This window comes from Rhamphochromis longiceps, linkage group LG3 (assembly GCF_057381845.1).
Source record: "Rhamphochromis longiceps isolate RC_006_pf linkage group LG3, R_longiceps_female_GT1.1, whole genome shotgun sequence".
NCBI lineage: Eukaryota > Metazoa > Chordata > Actinopteri > Cichliformes > Cichlidae > Rhamphochromis > Rhamphochromis longiceps.
In genome coordinates, this window is record NC_140559.1 from 9,004,935 (window position 1) to 9,025,829 (window position 20,895).

The 20,895-nt window shown below is 40.7% G+C and overlaps 2 protein-coding genes and 1 long non-coding RNA gene across 4 annotated transcripts in view; 2 read left to right on the plus strand and 1 right to left on the minus strand.

The window, feature by feature from the left end:
• LOC146672779 (uncharacterized) overlaps window positions 1–11,031 on the minus strand; it is a 99,726-nt gene extending 88,695 nt beyond the window's left edge. The window contains exon 1 of one of the 2 annotated variants that reach the window (XM_085389127.1): window positions 10,893–11,031. The gene's annotated coding sequence lies outside the window, so the exon portion shown is untranslated. The remainder of the gene's footprint in view (window positions 1–10,892) is intronic. The other variant, XM_085389083.1, reaches the window with a different exon arrangement.
• Window positions 1–20,895, plus strand: part of LOC146672777 (ribonuclease inhibitor-like) — a 176,508-nt gene that overhangs the window by 102,064 nt on the left and 53,549 nt on the right. The window lies entirely within an intron of this gene.
• The window catches only part of LOC146672783 (uncharacterized), a 28,042-nt gene continuing 16,231 nt past the window's right edge, over window positions 9,085–20,895 (plus strand). The window contains exon 1 of the long non-coding RNA XR_014908537.1: window positions 9,085–10,389. This is a non-coding gene — a long non-coding RNA (uncharacterized LOC146672783). The remainder of the gene's footprint in view (window positions 10,390–20,895) is intronic.

Sequence of the window (20,895 nt, forward strand, 5' to 3'; positions counted from 1 at the left end):
GTGCATTTGAGCCAGGACAAAAGGTGCTCGTGCTCCTCCCCAGTGACAACAACAAATTGTTGGCAAAGTGGCAGGGGCCATTTGAAGTCATGAGGAAGCTGGGACCCACCACATATGAGGTGTCCACCCCAGGGCAGTTGCGCTCCAGCAAGGTCTTGCATATAAACCTTCTGAAGGAGTGGGTGGAGCGTACCAGGCAAGGAGAACCTTACTGCTGACTATCTCTCTCGCTGTTCCAGCGAGAGCTCTGAAGAGGGGAGGTGTGTGATGGCATGCCACACATGGTAAGCTCCACACCTCACCACCCGCTGTTCACTTTAGTTTAATTAACAGTCACTACTTTAAAATATTCTATTTATTGTTCAATATTGTTTCTTTATTAAATATATTCATTTTTCCATCACACCTTCCAATGTTTATATGGCGTGCACACATATTAACCTTGCAAGGTCAAAGTTCTGTTTTATGTTATATTAATACATCTTTCTTTGTTTGAGTTACCTGGGGGTTGGTGTCTCCTCCTGTCTGGCAAAAGGTGTGGCAAAGGGCTGGGAGACCTGAAGTACTACTGACAGCCTAATTGGATTGCACCACATGCTTCATTGCCTGGGGGGTGTTTCACGTTTGTTTAAATGTTTTGTATTAGTTGGTTATATGGCAGCCATTTTGTTTTCCCCCGTGTGTGTCATTTGGTTTAGCTAAACCAGTATTTAAGTCCCCTGTGTGTCATTTCAGCAGGTCAGTTTGTCATATGTTTGTTTGAGGTTCTGTTAATTATTATCTTGAGTTTAGTCTATTGAGTTGACCTCTTTTATTGGTCTGCCTGTTTAAGTTTTGGCTTTGTTAAATATATTTTCATATTTTTTGGGTCAATAAAACCCATTTTTTGAATTAAAACCACCTGTGTCCTTTATGCTTTACTGCTTGGTCCCTGACAGCGCTAAACAACAGCAGCACGTTTAAGCTTGATCAGTTGTTGTTAGAATTTATTTAATATTAATTTTTAGTATCAGCTGATGTTGGCTGGAGCCACAGCTGCAAAAAAGCTGCTGGTCATGATATGGTTTGGTTATCTGGTGAGAGGGAAACATGAAGATGATACCAGGAGATGTCCTTACTGGATCATCAGAGCTGAGCAGGTGATGGAGAAACAGGTTTATCTTTTAGGTGACATGAATGAGTTGAAGGGAAATTATGAACTGTTTCTGAGAGACAAATAACACCAGTATCCTTTTTTAGGTAGCTGACAGGTGGTAACTGTGCAGGGGCGGGTCTAGCAAAGTGTTGCCAGGGGTCCATGTAGGGCATTAACAGGGAGAGGGGGGCACAAAGAAGTACAGAAATACTTTTCTTTCTTATTCTCATTTAAAATGTCTAGCTTTAAAAAAATAATTATCTGAATCTTACAACAAACGATTGATAGATTAATGCATATATACCATCAAAACAGTGTACATCACTGTCACAACAGTGTTTATTTTCATTCAAAGGCTTTATGATTTTCCCTACAATGGTGGGCCAGTCTCTAGTCAAAATGCCCGGGCCAATTTTCTGTCCCAGTCCAGCTCTGTATGCAGCTCATGTGCAGTCTGGTGTTACCTACATCTTCCTATTCAGAAGGCAGAATTTCCGAGTTCTGAGTACAATCGAAAGCATCACGACTGCAGTTTTTGTGTTGGATGTAAAAGGCGCACATGACGCTGTGACGTAGGCTGGAATCATGGCAGCAGTCAATGACGGTCCAGGTGTGGGATTTCTCTCGTGGAAATATGCACATTATCTTTTCCTGTCTATTGGTAGGTGGCACAGTGCACTTGTGGCAAGTAAGCAAGCTAGAAGACTGGCAAAGTTATGGAAGCAACACATTAACAAGAGAATTTTGAGTAAAACCAAAGTTACTTTCCCTAGTAACTAGTTACTTTGAAAGTAACACATAACTTGAAGTAACTGAGTTACTTTTGAGAGAACTAACTAGTAATGTAACTAAGTTACTATTTTAGAGTAACTTACCCAACACTGGTTAAGAGACAGCGCAATATCAACACAGCCACGAAACGTCCCGCATATATGTGCCCAAGTGTTGTATTGAATCAATCAAGTGATGAATAACTATTTTCCAGTATGTTGTTTTGATAGGTTTTTTTTGGCATTGTTGATTCATTTTTTAACCAATGTAGCTAATAAAGCACAATGGAATACAATTTTGCCTCTTTCTTGTAAGATTCTATAATAGAATTAAATAATAATGGCAGTTATAAATAAAGACAATAAATTGAATGAATTATGAAACACTTATTTTATTTCTATTAGATCTGAAAATTTTGTGTAATACTACAACGTGAAACGACAAATAGATAAAGAAAAAAAATTAACAACAGCTGTGTATGAAGCGGTGTATGAAGAGTCAGATGTGGACAAGGCTTATGATAATTTTCTAGATATTTTTACTATGTGGTACAATAAACATTGTCCTATAAACGAACACATGACAAAGAAAAGAAAAAAAAAGATAAAGTCCTTGGCTCACAAAAGGAATTATAAATGCTTGCAAAAAGAAAAACAATCTGTATAAACAGTTTATCAAAGTAAAAACAAAAGAAGTGGAACAAAGATATAGAGCATATAGAAATAAATTGACTGATATTATAAGAACGAGCAAACAATTTTATTATAGAAGAAGATTATATGAAAATAAAAACAATATTAAAGGAACTTGGGATGTGTTAAACAACTTAATTAAACAAGGATCTTCTGGAACATCATATCCTGAATATTTTACTGATGCAAATGTTGAAAATCACAACATGAGTAATATTGTCGATGGGTTCAATAAATTCTTCATAAATGTTGGCCCTGAACTAGCAGCGAACATCCCGTGTCATAAAAATGAAAATATCAGTAAAATCAAATCCCTTTTCACTGTTCCTCTCAGCTACAAATGAGCAAGAAGTAATAAATATCACATTAAAATGTAAAAGTAAGTCTTCAATGGATTATCATGACATAAATATGTCTGTAGTTAAACAGGTTATTCTGAATATTGCTAGTCCCTTAACATATATCTGTAATTTATCATTTCAGTCCAGTTGTTTTCCAAAAAAATGAAAATTGCGAAAGTAATACCACTATATAAAAGTAATGACAAACACAGTTTTACCAATTATAGGCGTATTTCTCTACTGCCTCAATTCTCAAAAATTCTAGAAAAACTTTTTAATTCAAGATTAGAAAAATTCCTTGAAAAACATCAAATAATAAATGTTGGTCAGTATGGTTTCAGAACGCAAAGAACCACTTCAATGGCGATAATTGAGGCAGTAGAAGAAATTACTAATGCACTGGATAAAAATAAATATGCAGTTGGTAAATTTGTTGATCTCAAAAAGGCCTTCGACACAATCAATCACTCAATTTTATTGGATAAATTGGAAAGATATGGTATTCGAGGGAAAGCTGGTAACTGGTTAAAAAGTTACCTAACGGGTCGGGAACAATATGTTAGCATAGGGCATTACCATTCAGAGAAACTTGGTATTACATGTGGTGTTCCCCAAGGGTCAGTGTTGGGACCAAAACTTTTCAATGTATACATAAATGATATTTTTGATGTTTCTCAAGTACTTATAAGCTCATACTGTTCGCAGATGACACCAACATATTTTTCAGTAGCGATGATTATACTGATCTTGTAATGACCGTAAACAGAGAGCTAAAATTAATTTTAAAAAATGGATGGACATAAATAAAATATCATTAAATATAAATAAAACTAAAGCAATGTTTTTTGGTAATTTAAAATATAATATAGAATTACCAATTGTCATTGAAGGTGTACCAATTGATAATGTGAGTGAAAACAAATTTTTGGGAGTCGTAATTGACAATAAAATTTCATGGAAACCCCACGTCAGACACATAAAAACCAAAATTTCCAGAAGCCTCGCAGTTTTGAACAAAGTGAAACAATTCCTTGATAAAGATGCACTTCGTACTCTGTACTGTACCCTGGTTCTTCCATATCTTACATATTGTGTGGAAGTGTGGGGAAATATGTGGTGTGAAAATCTGGAACAGTCTGAGTTTACAATTGAAACAATGCAAAATATTCATAGATTTAAATTTCTCTACAAACAGTGGGTCTGCTCACAGTATACTCAATGATGGTTTTTAGTGTGCTCTGTAATGTCTTCTCTTACCATTGCTGGTATGGATTCCAAAAAATTAAAAAAAAAAAGTGCGTATGTATGTACATATATGTATATGTATGTGTGTTTGTTACTTGTAGTTATTACCGCCTGTTACCTGTGGTAATGCAATTTATAATTTATATATTCAGTTATGAAGGCTCTAATTGTTGTTTGCGAGCTGCCGTTTAGATGCTTGTATGTGCCCGGGGCTGTTGATGGGTCTGTATGCAATGATAGGCGTAGCTGCGGGAAGTTTATTGTTTTGTTTTTTTTTGTTGATGAGTGAGAATAGGGGTGGGATTTAATAAGTTTTCTTCGTCCCACTCCTTTTTCAGGCAATTTTTGTTTTTTGTTTTGTGCATTTTATGTTCAATATAGGTATTTGTTGTGCCTGAAAATGAACAAATAAATGAAATGAATTAAATGAAATGAAATATTTTAATGATACAAGTTTGCATATGGTAGAATACTGCATGTAATCATTTGTGTTTAGAAGCATATAGTTGGTGACATATTGAAAGAATGTTTCAGACCCCCTAGGATGAGACATTCTAAGGTGTTCTAGCGTCCACCCCCACATCCTGGGAGCATGGGAAGAGGTCGTACCTTGTCTTATTGTTTTACAGTAGGATTAACGTAGCTATGTCAGTTTTAGTCTAAGTGCTTTTTTACATAAACAGGGAGTGCAGAATTATTAGGCAAGTTGTATTTTTGAGGAATAATTTTATTATTGAACAACAACCATGTTCTCAATGAACCCAAAAAACTCATTAATATCAAAGCTGAATGTTTTTGGAAGTAGTTTTTAGTTTGTTTTTAGTTTTAGCTATTTTAGGGGGATATCTGTGTGTGCAGGTGACTATTACTGTGCATAATTATTAGGCAACTTAACAAAAAACAAATATATACCCATTTCAATTATTTATTTTTACCAGTGAAACCAATATAACATCTCCACATTCACAAATATACATTTCTGACATTCAAAAACAAAACAAAAACAAATCAGCGACCAATATAAACACCTTTCTTTGCAAGGACACTCAAAAGCCTGCCATCCATGGATTCTGTCAGTGTTTTGATCTGTTCACCATCAACATTGCGTGCAGCAGCAGACAGAAAGAAAGACGGACGCAACAACATTGTCATCCCCTATGTAGCCAGTGTATCAGAAAAACTCAGGAGGGTTTTCTCCAAGCATGACATCCCGGTGCATTTCAGACCCAGCAACACGCTCAGACAAAAACTGGTTCACCCGAAAGACAAAACGCCAAAACACAAACTTAACAACGTGGTGTATGCTGTACAGTGCAGCGAGGAATGCCCAGACCTCTACATTGGAGAGACCAAACAGCCACTTCACAAGCGCATGGCACAACACAGAAGAGCCACCTCCACAGGACAAGACTCAGCAATCCATCTGCATCTTAAGGATAAAGGACACTCTTTCGAGGATGCCAATGTTCACATTTTGGACAGAGAGGACAGATGGTTTGAAAGAGGAGTGAAAGAAGCCATTTATGTCCACTGTGAGCGACCATCTTTGAACAGAGGCGGTGGTTTACGACACCAACTTTCTGCCATTTATAATCCAGTTTTGAAATCCCTTCCCAGACGCCTTGGCGGCCACTCACATCCTGGGCCATCTGATCTCAGGAATTTGCATGATAAGGTGGGGCCAGGTTTCACAATGAACTCACCCGAAACTCTGGCTGATTGGGACCCACACCCAGTTTCACACCTTGGCTCAGGTGATTAGAGGATCATCAGGGGGTCCTTTTGTCCCTCTGTGGGGGATACTCCCACTAGGTTTATATCTGGGACTCTCCACCATTTGACCTTAGAACTGAAGAAGCTTCTCGGATGAGAGGTGAAACGTCTTCAAGTAACTTAAAGAAGTCCAGACGCATTTCTTTGCAAGCTCCTTTGACTACGATGACCTGGATGACTGAGAACCTTCACAGACAACGCATTCTGTACTGTACAGCAGCGGTGTCCAACCTTTTTTGCACCACGGACCAGTTTAATATCAGAAAATATTTTCACGGATGGGCCTTTAAGGTGTTGCGGATAAATACAACAAAATAAAATGATACAGACAAAGACAAAAACTGTGGTATTTTGTAAATATAATGAACGCAAATTCAGCTGTGTAATTGTGCAACTTTATTAGCATTGTTCTCCTGAAATGCACCAACAGCATCGAGAGTAACATCCTCCTCTCTGCTTCTTGACGCTCTCTAGTCACTATGGTAATGCGTAAATAGTTCTTTCAAAATAAGATACACAACTAGGGCTGGGCCATATTATACCGTTCACGGTAATACCGGTATAATGTTAGGCAACGATAGGAAAATGAAATATCGCGATAGAATGGGAGTAAAACGCGCATGCGCATTGCCTTTGTTTTCATACGCACTGTACGCATTGTTGAGCGAAACAGATGAACCAGAATTGGTTTGTAAAAATGGTGCAACTTCAGTGATGTGGAACTGGTTTGGTGTTTGTCCGTCAGATACACGACAAAGCACATTTTTTTGCAGAACATGCAAGCGGCCGTCGTTATTGTCGTATTTCTCGGACTAAGATGTTCTTAAATCTGGGAGTAATCTGGGTCCTAAACTCCGTATGTTTCAGGTCAAACGAACACTGCAGCATCACTGAGTTAAAAACTGTCTCAATTCTTTCATCTTTAATAAAACGGTCAGCATTGCTGCTTTACCAGGTGTAACTATAAAGTTTAACTTCCAGGCATCCATGAAAAAAAATTATTACATTTAACGGAGTCAGAAGTTAGCAGGAAGCTAGCAGAAGTTAGCTCGCTAGTTTCGCTAGTTACCTAAGCATGATATTGCATGTTCTGACTGAGAGATTTCTGAAAAAATTCAAACGTACAGCTCTGCTATCACTTCCAACATAAATGAAGACAGGAAACTAAACAGCAGTGACGTTTGTAGGGTTACTGAAGTTGGGCTAGCTGGTATATAAATGATGTGCTACGTAATCGCTAGCGACACAGCTATGTTAGCATAACATAAACAGTGAAGCTGGAGCACGAACACTAACACTTTTCCACTTATAAAAGTTAACGTGAAGGTTCCTCATGGTTAGAAACAAATGCAATCGCATGGCATGATGCTGTAAACGGACCAAACTTCAGTCAGGAGAACAACTGAGATAATCCATCCACAATACGAGGTTAGTCATTAATATACTGCAACAACATGGGAATAGAGCAGCTGCCAGAGAATTCAACATTAATGAATCAATGGTACAGAAGTGGAGGAAGCAAGAAGAATGAGTTTAATAAAGTTTGATTTATCTGACTGCTTCGTTTCGCTTAATGTGCCTTATAATCCCGTGCACCTTATGGTCCGAAAAATGCGTACTGCACACTGCAGTTTAATGTTGCAAAGCACCTCTTTTTAACTTCAGTGGATATTATACATGGTTATGCTCAGGATATGTCAGCCCATTTCTACTGGAAATGCCTTTTGGTTAAACTTTCAGCAAGGAATTTGCATTTGCACTGTTACATTTTTATAAAGCTTTAATGTACATAAAAACCAGCTTCTTGTTTAAGTGAAAATAAATGGAAGGTTGTCTTTTTGCGCTAGTAATGTTGTGGAGTTGTATTTTGTCTTGCATCAATTATATCGTCAGTTATATCGTTATCGCAAATTTTCAAATACATATCGTGATAAATATTTTGGCCATATCGCCCTGCTCTATACACAACTACAACACGGGAAAAGACCCAGGGAACCAGACTTAACGATTAAAAACCCTGAAAACCATACACTTCACGCCCGAGCCTCAACTCTCGCGACCCGGTACCAAAGGAGCCCTGATGTTGCAGACCGCTGCTGTACAGGAGACATGGCACTAGATTGATTGACAATGGTCTACAGCAATCAGAATGCACAACACAATGTGCTGTAAAATCCAGTTAATCTAAACGCCAGTTAATCTGGAACACCAGTGTTCCAGATCTACTGCCGTTTAGATCGACTGGCGTTGGTCGAACAGATGTGTGGCAGACTTGCGTTTCAGGAGCTGCTACCGACAAATCAGCAAAAAAAAAAAAAAAAAAAAAAAAACGCCAAATGTGTCATCTGTGACACTTGTGAGGTTATCTCAAACACACTCTGTCAGTCTTGATGCTGTTGAACAACACAATGTTTAAAAATGTGGCGACTTTACCTGCTAATATCCTCATGCGCGACACAATCACGAAAACAGCAAACAATTAACACCACGCCGATGTTGTCCACAGGACAGCAGGAGTAAACGAGCGGGAGACTCTTGTCGTCGTAATCGTCCCCCTCGCACGTTTTATTTCTCCGGTTTCAGCGTTTTTGCTTCACAACTAAAGCGAGCAGTTTACTTTGTGCACTAATATGGACTCGAGTCAACCAGCGCCACCTCTGGCCAAGTGCCACAGCCTACAGCCAGAACAACTTGTGACACACATCTGCACCACGTTTGAATTCGTTTCTTGCACAACACATTTGATTGCCTATATTTCTCTGGAAATGAATATTTCCAGCCAATATAGGCAATCCTTCAACATGGCTGGAGAGTTGGTAGTTATATACAGTCTGTGGTTAATCTAATGAACATTTGTAAGGAGATGGCAGTTACTGTGAATTCACAGCAGTTACACAGTGATTAGTAATAAACAGCCAGAAGAAGAAAGAAGAAGAAGAAAGAAGTGTACTTTATTGGTCCCCGTGGGGAAAATCCCTCTCTGCATTTAACCCATTCACTCAGTGAAACAGTGGGCAGCCATTGGGCGCCCGGGGAGCAGTGTGTAGGGACGGTACCTTGCTCAGGGGTACCTCAGGGTAGCTGTTCAGGGGAATCGAACCCCCGACCTTCCGATCATGGGGCCGCCACTCTACCCACTGAGCTATCCCTGCCCTACAGTGAGGGTGAGTGGATATAAGAAAGTCAGTGACTCAGGTGTGTCGCTTGGTTTGTCATCTGTTTGTGAGACTGGAGGAGACGTAGAAATCTTTTGTTTTAAATCTTAGTTAGGAAAGTTCCTGTTTTAAAACAAGCACTTTTTGTGAGAAATGCAAGAAGTACATCTACAGAAAGCACACAGTTACATTCTGTCCATCATGTCGACAAAACTGAAAATGTTGAACATTGAAAAACTGAGAACGTTGGGCAAGTTCAAAAGAAATGTGTTTGTAAAAACGAAAAACCAAATTGTTCCTAAAATAGTTATGGAAAGTCTAACTGTTGTATGTCTTTGTTCTACATGTTTATCTCATGGGAAATAAAGTTGCTATTGTTTCAGTGCAGTTTTTTGACAATTCTGAGTGGATTGACACAGTACAGGTCAAAATGACCCGCAACAAAATCAATGTCACTTTTTTGTTCTTCAACATAATACAAGGGTTAACCCTGGTACATCCAAATCTACCCACAAACATGTTGAAAGATGCAATCCCAGCAATGTGGATTGTCAACACTAAAAACAATCAGTAAGCAAAGACAACAGGGATCAATTTTCTCTGTTTATTTAGCACCCACAACATTTGTAGTTGCCTTCTGCACAAGGGAAGTCCACACACACTGTGTGGTACCACTTTACACAGAAGGTGCAATCTGCAAGATTGAATGAGATTGTCAGTCATTGTCTGACTGTTTATTACTAATCACCTGCTGTACATTCACAGTAACTGTCATCTCCTTACAAATGTTTATTAGATTAACCACACTTATACAGACTGTATATAACAACCAGCTCTAAAATGTTTGTTCGCAGAGAAAAGACGCAGACAGACTGCGCTAACAGCATGTGATGTTACAAAACTAGTGAAATATTAGTGTCATTTTCAAAGGTTTATTTGCATGACGCACAAACAGACACAATTGAAAGGTACAAATGTGCATGAAACGAATTCAAACGTGGTGCAGATGTGTGTCACAGGTTGATCTGGCTGTAGGCTGTGGCACTTGGCCAGAGGTGGCGCTGGTTGACTCGAGTCCATGTTAATGCACAAAGTAAACTGCTCGCTTTAGTTGTGAAGCAAAAACGCTGAAACCGGAGAAATAAAACGTGCGAGGGGGACGATTACGACGACAAGAGTCTCCCGATCGTTTACTCTTGCTGTCCTGTGAACAACATCGGCGTGGTGTTAATTGTTTGCCGTTTTCGCGATTGTGTCGCGCGTGAGGATATCACCAGGTAAACTCGCCACATTTTTAAACATTTTGTTGTTCAACAGCATCAAGATTGACGGAGTGTGTTTGAATTAACGTCACACATGTCACAGATGACACATTTGGCGTTTTTTTGCTGGTTTGTCGGTAGCAGCTCCTGAAACGCAAGTCTGCCAAACATCTGTTCAACCAACGCCAGTTGATCTGGAACACGGGCCGATTTTTTAGTTTGTTTTTTGTTAAGTCCTATTCTAAAGGCTGATTGCCCTCCCCCACGCTTGTACCTGTGGCTTTCTGTCCTGGGGGTGGGGGCTGGTTGTTCTCCTGCCCTGCACCCAATCCTTTTGTTCATATTCAAAGACCGTTTTTCTGTATGTATTCTTACCCCCTAAAAGCCATTATAATGTTGCAAGCAATCACAAACTCTACAGTCTGTCTAACTCCAGTGTATACCAAGCAATCTATTATCCTCAACAGAGCTAAACTCAACATAAACTGCACCCACATTAAAGTTAGCTCGATGCTTACCTTTAGATGAGCCCACAAACCGAGAGAAACTCCGTGATGAAGCTGGAAGTTTTTCCAAACACAGGGAGCAGAGACCCACGTGATTCACGCTGATCTCAGCTATGATCCAGGAGACAAGGGTGTGCAGATCGATGCAGATATCGATCCAAACGTTGCTAGTGGTATATGTTCCTGTAAGTTCACTACTTTACTCCCGTTTCATGAAAAAGCAGCTCTCTCTGCTCGACTCCTCCGCCTCCTTTCTTCTTCTTCTGTGTGTTTAACGGCGGTTGGCAACCAACGTAAAGGAGCATTACCGCCTCCTACTGTTGGGTCAGACCAATGGCTGTATCCCAATTCAGGGTCTGCAGCCTTAAAGTACGCAGCCCCAACGATCCTCAAGGGCCGCGTACTTAAAGACCGCTAAGGCCGGAAGTCCGAGCCTTGTGAAATGGGACGGTCTAGGTTGCGCTGCCCAGGTTGCCTAGCAACCATGATACTAACAGCTGGAAACGTGTCATACAGCTTTGTTTGACAGAAATGAAGGAGAAAATATTTTGTTCATTTGTTTGTTTTTTTCTACATGAGCTTAGAGCTGGGCGATAGAACGATAACGATATGTATCGCGATATAACTTTTACTCGATAGAGAAATTAAACTATCGCGATAGACCTCGCCGCTCTTGTCCTCTTAAAAAAAAAAAAAAAAAAAAAAAGGTCAGCCAATCCAAATTAAGTAACGCAGAGCCGAACCAATCACAGCCGCAGCGTCACGTCGCGTGACTTGTTACGTACAGCACAAGTGCCAAGCCGCACGTGTATTTGTTTGGGAAGCAGCCAGCGACCGTACCGCCCGGGTAATGGAGGAAATGAGTGTGCCGACTAGAAAAATCAACCGAGCTTGACTGAAGGTTACCGAAGAGAAAACAGATGATGGTTCCAATGCCGGAGAGATTGTCGAACGGAAGAGCCATAGAAGCCATCTTTTCATTCTTTCCCAACCTGGAAGCAACATGAGGCAGCTCGTGTATACTGCGGTCAAGTGAGCCCTCACTTACGAAGTCACAGTCAAGCTAGCCGCACCGCCAGCCGCACCGAAAATGTGGTTGCACTACTCTTACGTATATTACGGTATCGGTGAAGCCCAGCTTAGAAACGCAGTGTTTTGTGTCCTGACACTATTTTACTTCACAATCCACTCCCATTTTTAGTGTATCTCCACTTTCCCCCCTGTGATCCACAGCCAAAATTACTGTACGGTTTTTGAGAAAATTGATAGTAAACTTTGCACAATTTACTCTACTGTACTTTTAATGTCCTCGTCTTTGACCTCAGATTACAGGAAAACTGTAAGAGGTGACACAGATATTTCACTGGATTCTGAATCCAGGCCATCTCCACTCTGCACCCTGTCATCCACAGCCAAAATTACTGTACGGTTTTTGAGAAAATTGATAGTAAACTGCACAATTTACTCTACTCTATATATTCTAGTCTTTGAGCTCAGATTACAGGAAAACTGTGAGAGGTGACGCAGATATCTCACTGGATTATGACTCTGGGTGACCCCCACTCTGCACCCTGTGATCCACAGCCAAATATACTGTACGGTTTTTGAGAAAATTCATAGTAAAATCTTCCCATTTTGCTTTACTGTACTCTACATATTGACATCTTTGAGCTCAGATTACAGGAAAACTGTAAGAGGTGACGCAGATATTGAACACGCCCGATCTCGTCTGATCTCGGAAGCCAAGCTGGGTCGGGCCTGGTCAGTACTTGGATGGGAGACCGCCTGGGAATACCAGGTGCTGTAAGCTTTTGCACTTCCACACACAAACTGCAGAGGGCACTTCTGCTCCTGCTTGTGCTTAGAGGCATGAGAAGTTAACATTTATGGGTGATAAAATCCTTTTTCTATATTTTTAACATGAGAATATCAGTTTTCCATCTTGTGTTCCAGAGTAATCGGACAAAAGACAAACGTAGAACAAGGAAAAAAGAGGCCAAGTGTCTCACCTATAAAACAAAATTACTGTTTTCTGAATAGTCTCACACAGATAAACATTTGCAGGGAATACCTTTTCCTTCAAAACAAACGTCACAGACTGTGTTTTTCTTTACTGATTGTATTTGAGTAGAAACTCAGATTAAAATGGCATCAGTGCTCATAAAATGATTTAACTGTAAAGGTAGGTGTAGTGGATCACTTTGCATAGATCTAGATAAAAGTGCAGTAAGCAAAGACTACAGTGGTCATTGAGCAGCTGTTCCTATAATGTGAATCTGGGATAAAGGCACAGATTATTTGTTTGCCTTTGTTTCCTGGTTCTTTCTTTCTTATCCAAATGGAAAAAGAGAGCATAAAAGTACTGTTTACAAGCAGCTTATCTATCTCATTGTGCCCACTATCATAAAATCTTGGTTGACTGAGCACTGAGCCATCTACCACTCGAAATTGAACCTGTGTGGGACAACAACAAAGTCCAGTATACTAAGTTTCAGTAATGTGCAGTTTTTTCTGTGGAAGATGTAAATCTAAATAGATTCAATTCAATTCAGTTTTATTTATATAGCACCAAATCACAACAAAAGTCGCCTCAAGGCGCTTCATAGATACAGAGAAAAACCCAACAATCACATGACCCCCTATGAGCAAGCACTTTGGCAACAGTGGGAAGGAAAAACTCCCTTTTAACAGGAAGAAACCTCCGGCAGAACCAGGCTCAGGGAGGGGCAGCCATCTGCTGCGACCGGTTGGGGTGAGAGAAGGAAGACAGGATAAAAGACATGCTGTGGAAGAGAGACAGAGGTTAATAACAGATATGATTCAATGCAGAGAGGTCTATTAATACATAGTGAGTGAGAAAGGTGACTGGAAAGGAAAAACTCAATGCATCATGGGAATCCCCCGGCAGCCTACGTCTATTGCAGCATAACTAAGGGAGGATTCAGGGTCACCTGGTCCAGCCCTAACTATATGCTTTAGCAAAAAGGAAAGTTTTAAGCGTAATCTTAAAAGTAGAGATAGTGTCTGTCTCCCGAATCCAAACTGGAAGCTGGTTCCACAGAAGAGGGGCCTGAAAACTGAAGGCTCTCCCTCCCATTCTACTTTTAAATACTCTAGGAACAACAAGTAGGCCTGCAGAGCGAGAGCGGAGCGCTCTAATAGGGTGATATGGTACTACAAGGTCATTAAGATAAGATGGGGCCTGATTATGTAAGACCTTGTATGTGAGGAGCAGGATTTTGAATTCAATTCTGGATTTAACAGGAAGCCAATGAAGGGAAGCCAAAACAGGAGAAATCTGCTCTCTCTTTCTAGTCCCTGTCAGGACTCTTGCTGCAGAATTTTGGATTAGTTGAAGGCTTTTCAGCGAGTTTTTTGGACATCCTGATAATAATGAATTACAGTAGTCCAGCCTGGAAGTAATAAATGCATGAACTAGTTTTTCAGCGTCACTCTGAGACAGGATATTTCTAATTTTAGAGATGTTGCGCAAATGGAAGAAAGCAGTCTTACATATTTATTTACTATGTGCGTTGAAGGACATGTCCTGGTCAAAAATGACTCCAAGGTTCCTCACCGCGTTACTGGAGGCCAAGGTAATGCCATCCAGAGTAAGAATCTGGTTAGATACCATATTTCTAAGATTTTCAGGGCCGAGTACAATAACCTCAGTTTTATCTGAATTAAGAAGCAGAAAGTTAGCGGCCATCCAGGTCTTTATGTCTTTAAGACATTCCTGCAGTTTAACTAATTGGTGTGTGTCATCTGGCTTCATGGACAGATAGAGCTGGGTGTCATCAGCATAGCAGTGAAAATGTATGCTATGTCTTCTAATGATACTGCCTAAGGGAAGCATGTATAATGTAAACAGAATTGGTCCTAGCACTGAACCCTGTGGAACTCCATAATTAACCTCAGTGTGTGAAGAGGACTCTCCATTTACATGCACAAATTGGAGTCTATTAGATAGATATGATACAAACCACTGCAGCGCAGTACCTGTAATACCTACAGCATGTTCTAATCGCTCTAATAGGATATTATGGTCAACAGTATCGAACGCTGCACTAAGGTCTAGCTGGACAAGCACAGAGATGAGTCCACTGTCAGATGCCATAAGAAGATCATTTGTAACCTTCACTAAAGCTGTTTCTGTGCTGTGCTGAGCTCTGAAACCTGACTGAAACTCTTCAAATAAGCCATTCCTCTGCAGATGATCTGTTAGCTGTTTGACAATTACTCTTTCAAGGATTTTTGATATGAAAGGAAGGTTGGAGATTGGCCTATAATTAGCTAAGACTGCTGGGTCTAGAGATGGTTTTTTGAGTAAAGGTTTAACTACAGCCAGCTTGAAGGCCTGTGGTACATAGCCGATTATTAGAGATAGGTTGATCATATTTAAGATCGAAGAATTAATTAATGGCAGGACTTCTTTGAGCAGTTTTGTAGGAATGGGGTCTAAAAGACAGGTTGATGGTTTGGAGGAAGTAATTATTGAAGTTAACTCAGAAAGATCAATTGGAGAAAAAGAGTCTAACTTAACATCAATGGTACTAAGAGTAGCTGTAGATAATATTACATCTGTGGGATGATTATTGGTAATTTTTTCTCTAATGATACAAATTTTATTTGTGAAAAAGTTCATGAAGTCATTACTAGTTAACGTTAAAGGGATGGTTGGCTCGAAAGAGCTCTGACTTTTTGTCAGCCTGGCTACAGTGCTGAAGAGAAACCTGGGGTTGTTCTTATTTTCTTCAATCAGTGATGAATAGTAAGATGTTCTGGCTTTGCGGAGGGCTTTCTTATAAAGCAGCAAACTATTTCTCCAGGCTAAATGATGATCCTCTAGATTTGTGACACGCCATTTCCTCTCCAGATTACGAGTCATCTGCTTTAGGGTACGTGTTTGAGAATTATACCACGGAGTCAGGTACTTCTGATTAGAGACCTTAGTTTTCACAGGAGCTACAGTATCCAGAGTCGTACGTAGTGAGGAGGTGAAATTATTAACAAGATAATCGACCTCTGTTGGGGTAGCGTTCAGATAGCTGCTCGGCTCTCTGTTGGTACAGGGCATTGGAGATGATAACAGTGGGTGGATTATATTCTTAAACTTAGTTACAGCACTTTCAGAAAGACATCTACTGTGATAAAGTCTACTCTTCACCGCTGTGTAATCAATTATTATAAAAGTAAATGTTATCAGGAAATGATCAGACAGGAGAGGGTTTTCAGGAAACACTGTTAAATGTTCAGTTTCTATGCCATATGTTAAAACAAGATCTAGAGTGTGATTAAAGTGGTGGGTGGGTTCTTTTACATTTTGAGAGAAACCAATTGAGTCTAATAACAGATTAAATGCCATGCTGAGGCTGTCATTTTTAGCATCTACATGGATGTTAAAGTCACCCACAATAATTATTTTATCTGAGCTCAGAACTAAATTAGATATAAAGTCTGAGAAATCAGACAGAAACTCTGTGTAAGGCCCAGGTGGACGATAGATGATAACAAGTAAGACTGGTTTCTGAGTTTCACAGCTGGGGTGGACAATGTTAAGCATTTTTGCATCACACTCCTATTTCAAAAGGTCAGTTAAAGCCACATAATTGGAATTTCGTTTCATCTCCCCACAGCACTTTCTCCAAAGTCTTCCCTGAATCATTTAGATGTTCACTGGCACTTGAGATGGGCCTATACATGTTTCTCCTTGAACAGGTAGCTACCCTATGTTAGCCTAGCTTTCTATCACTGATGCTCTGTATGTATGCTGCTGCCTCTCTCTCATGTTACTTAAAAAATTAACCCCACAGCTTCAATAACCGTATCTAAAAATCTCTCAGTGAAAGTTACGGTTGTAGGTTTGGAAACATTTTGGGGTAGCCAGTGTTAAATGGAGACAGGGCCACATTCTTTATCTAGTCATTGTAATGAAAGAAGCACATTAAAAACTATATGAGAGTTTGCTTTTAACAAGCATGTAATGACTCTACTTAGTTTAGGTAGTCTTAGGGAGTCAAACTGAAAGTAGCATTTTGTGGATGTTTTCCCTGCTGCCCGATCCCATCAGTCTCTTAAAGCATCATTTTTTATGCACCCTGGTGTGACAGAGGTTTCATGGCGCTACAGGTTACCTGAGCACATCAGGTATATTACGGTTGAAAACGAGTGCCCGGCCTTCCAGTGGGTGTTCGACCTCTCGTGCACAGCTCAGGAGTCTAAACGACCCAGCAGTTATGGACATGTGTGTTTCTGTCCCTCGTTCTCCCTGCTTGCAGGTATATCTGTGTTTGTGTGTGGATGCCGGAGTTTCTGAGAGCACCTGTTTACAGGCACCTTCAGGCCTGGTGGGTGTGGCCCTGCCAGGTGGTTGGCCACACTTGAAGACCATCACACAGCTGATCAAGCCTTGTCAGAGGAGCTACTTAAGAATGCGGTGGCGCTCTCTCTGACGCTGGATCATTGCGTGACTTCACGTTAGTCTCTCGGCCAGTCAGTACGGATAGTCTGCCGCATTGTATGTGTCTTACGGCTGCCTGTTTGTTATCTCCCCAGGAGAAGCGTGGAGACGAGAGGGCAGCGAGCACGGGGTGCTCAGACACTGAGGAGCGGAGACAAGGAACACTAGCACTGGGAAGAGGACATTTCACGGGAGTCGGGAACGCACTGCGGATTTATTGTTATTTTCCATTCACTGTAAATAAACGCACTGCTTGCATTCAGAGCTCCGTGCCTGGCTCCTCCTTCCTCACATCCCCACGGTTGACGCTGGCCAACCATGACAAATACCTTTTCTTAGATTCATTATTAGTTCAACATTGACAAATAGTAGTTGACTAATATCAGAAGCCAAAAAGAAAACAAAAAACAAACTAAATAAATATTTCAGACGCTGAAAATAAATTATTACGGTTGTTTAAATTTGCTGTCCGCAAGTTAGGTCTAATACATGTAGTCAATCTAATGAATCAATATTACATGTAAAAAGTACAGAACTGAAAATGAAACTAAAATATAACGGTAAATGAACTGGTTCTTGTATAAAACTTTTCTACTCTCTACAACTTGCCTCATTCATGCACTCACTTTTTTCTATGCTTTTTCTCTGTAAGTGCTTTCTATCTAACATTAATACGCATTCATCCTCCCGATGGATGCATCGGAGAGCAACTTGGGGTTAGCATCTTGCCCAAGGATATTTGGCATGCAGGCTGGAGCAGGCGGGGATTGAACCAGCAACTTTCTGATTAGTAGGTTTCCTGCTCTACCTGAGCTACAGACACCCCAATTTGTGGTGCTCTGGAAACAACACGTTCTCATCCCAACAGGTAACGATGCTATGTGACAAATCATCGGTATGTGTAAATGTGTTTTTTGTTCTAATCATGAATCGCTTTTGTTAGGGAAAATATTCTAAAACACTTCTTCAGTAAAGACTCAGAGAAGAGAAACACACAGAACTTCTTGCTAGCAAGGGCAGCCTCCAGACTGAGACTCGCACTAAGAAACTGCCCCAATCTTTATTTATACTTCAGTAGGTGTGTGTGTGTGTGTGTGTGTCCTGCTGATCAAAGGGTCATGAGAGCACAAAAGGTACATCCTTGGTCAGGAAAGGGGGTAGTCTCCCCCACCCTAGATAACATGGTGAGCAAGTCCAGCAGTTCATCTATATGTAAAGAAGCACTTAAACTAAAACAGACATAGCTACGTTAATCCTTCCGTAAAACAATAAAACAAGGTATGAGCTCTCATGCTCCCAGACGTGGGGGTGCATTCCTGGGATGCACCCCAAGCCTGCAGCCTGTTAGAGATCACACACAATTAATTATATGCCTCTAAGTATACATGGTTGAATATTTCCTAATACAAATAACTACATGCAGTATTCTACCATATGCAAACTTATATCACTAAAAGATTATACTGACTACTAAATACAATTTTCCATTGACATTCCCTCCTGTTGTCAGTAAAACTTTAAGTGAGATACCAGTTTGTAACATCCTGTTGTACATTTTCTATCACATCGTCATTAATCACACAAAGTCTTCATGTTCCAACAGGTCGGGGTCATTATCATCATCATCACTTGTCATGGCTATTTATGCAGCAACAGTAGAAAATATTACGCGGTTAATCATGAGTTTTATACATGGCAATATACACGTTACAAAGACACAAAATAAAAGTAAAAATATCCCAACTCCGATGAGTAGTCTTTTTAGCACCTGTAACCAGGAGCCAGTGTATAGCCAAGAAAACCAGTCACTTGTATCACTTACATAGTCCTGATTTTGGGCCTGCTGGATCTGTCTCCAAACATTCAGGGCGTCAGTCATATTTGATGAATGTGCGTCTTCTTTATGTAAATGCAGAATGTGTTGTTGAAGAGGACACAAAGTCCCCTTTCTCTGCTAGTATCATAGAGTAATTCTTCCCTGGGAGTTGGTCCAGGAACACATATAGTGTGGGGTATGTTGCCGTGCTGGGTAGATGGGAACAGACATAATAGTCTGTATTTGCCGATTCTGCTTTTGTTCTGTCGTGGATATAACGGTACCAGGCATTGTTCATCCACGGAGGAATGTGGTCTTGCGTCATATCCCTTAGGTGAGAGTTGTCGTGTGTCCATCTTCTCTGCCTTCCTCCTGGTTCAGCTGTTTCCGGCACCAGCTGGGGTCCTGTAAAAGTGAGCGTCGTAGTCAAGGTAACCAAGAGGGTCCACCTTGGTTGCACACAGGTCCGTCACGCCTCGCACTTGGTTGCCCTAGAGTTGATCAGAGGCTGGAGGTTGAAGTGCGAGCTTACCCTACGGGGGCTCAATCAGCACTCCCCCCTCACCACTGAAACAACCAAGTGTGAGATTTCTCTATTGTGCTGTCTTGAGGGTGCCGGGGTTTCCTGGGATCTCGACCTTTTCGCAGTGGCTCTGATAAATCCAGGAGGGTCTCTCCGCTATTTTGCAGGCAGTTGGAGTGGTCAGAAGCACTTGAAATGGCCTCTATCAACCCCCATCACCTCACTTCAGGCCGTTATCCTGTGGTAGGAATACTTATGACTCTTCTACTGTCCGTTCTCTGCAGAAAAACCTCTGTGGAAAGGGTGCAGGGTCCAATTATCTTACTGGCATTATGATCCCAGCAGTCTTCAATGTGCCAGCGTATTCATAGTATAGTGACACAGCATTAGGTGATGTTCATGGAAACTGCTGTCATCACCACCATAGCTTCTGGTTCCTGTGCTTTCACAGAATCATGATGTCATCCTTAGACTCCCTCTGCGCTGTCGATGGAGCTTGGCACGCTCCCCTCATCCTTCAGGTGCCCGTCTGTTGTCCACAATCTCCTCTGTTGGCCTCTGGAAATCTCCCTTGGCACAGCTCTCATTCCAACGCAGTTTCGTGGTCCTTGCTTCTCACTGGGCCTCTGAAGATTTCTTAGGAGATTACTGCTGCACCTGTATTTTCTTGCTAGGAGGAAAAACTTCTATTTGGAGAGCATGTCAACAATCATCAAACCACGCTCTTTTAGTTCAGTGAACTTCACTTATAGGCCATCAAAGCCTCATCTGAACATGGATGCATCACTTGCATAGGTTTAATACTTGTAAATAAACTGTTAATTTTATGTTAAATTTTATGTTAATTTATTGTTTCATATTAATCCTGGATCCCCTCTCTTGACACATGGACACTCCCATGAGTCAACTCATTAAAATCAGATTCCTGTCTTAAAGAAAAAGATTAGCTAGATCATATCCCAGGCAACATCAGGGCATCTCCTCCCCTGGAGCAGCACCACCCTGGACCTATAATCCTGCAATGAAAATGTTAGCGTGTTTTGCATATTAAGTATGCTTAACACCGGGCTCTCCCAGGAGCCTGCATACACACCATCATGGCCTGGAAAGCAAAATCTGGAAGTAAAATCAAACTTCATACCTGTAAACAATTGTATCATAAGAACAATAAGCATTCAACATCAGCAAGACAAGTGTCATGTGCAGGTTTTCTCAA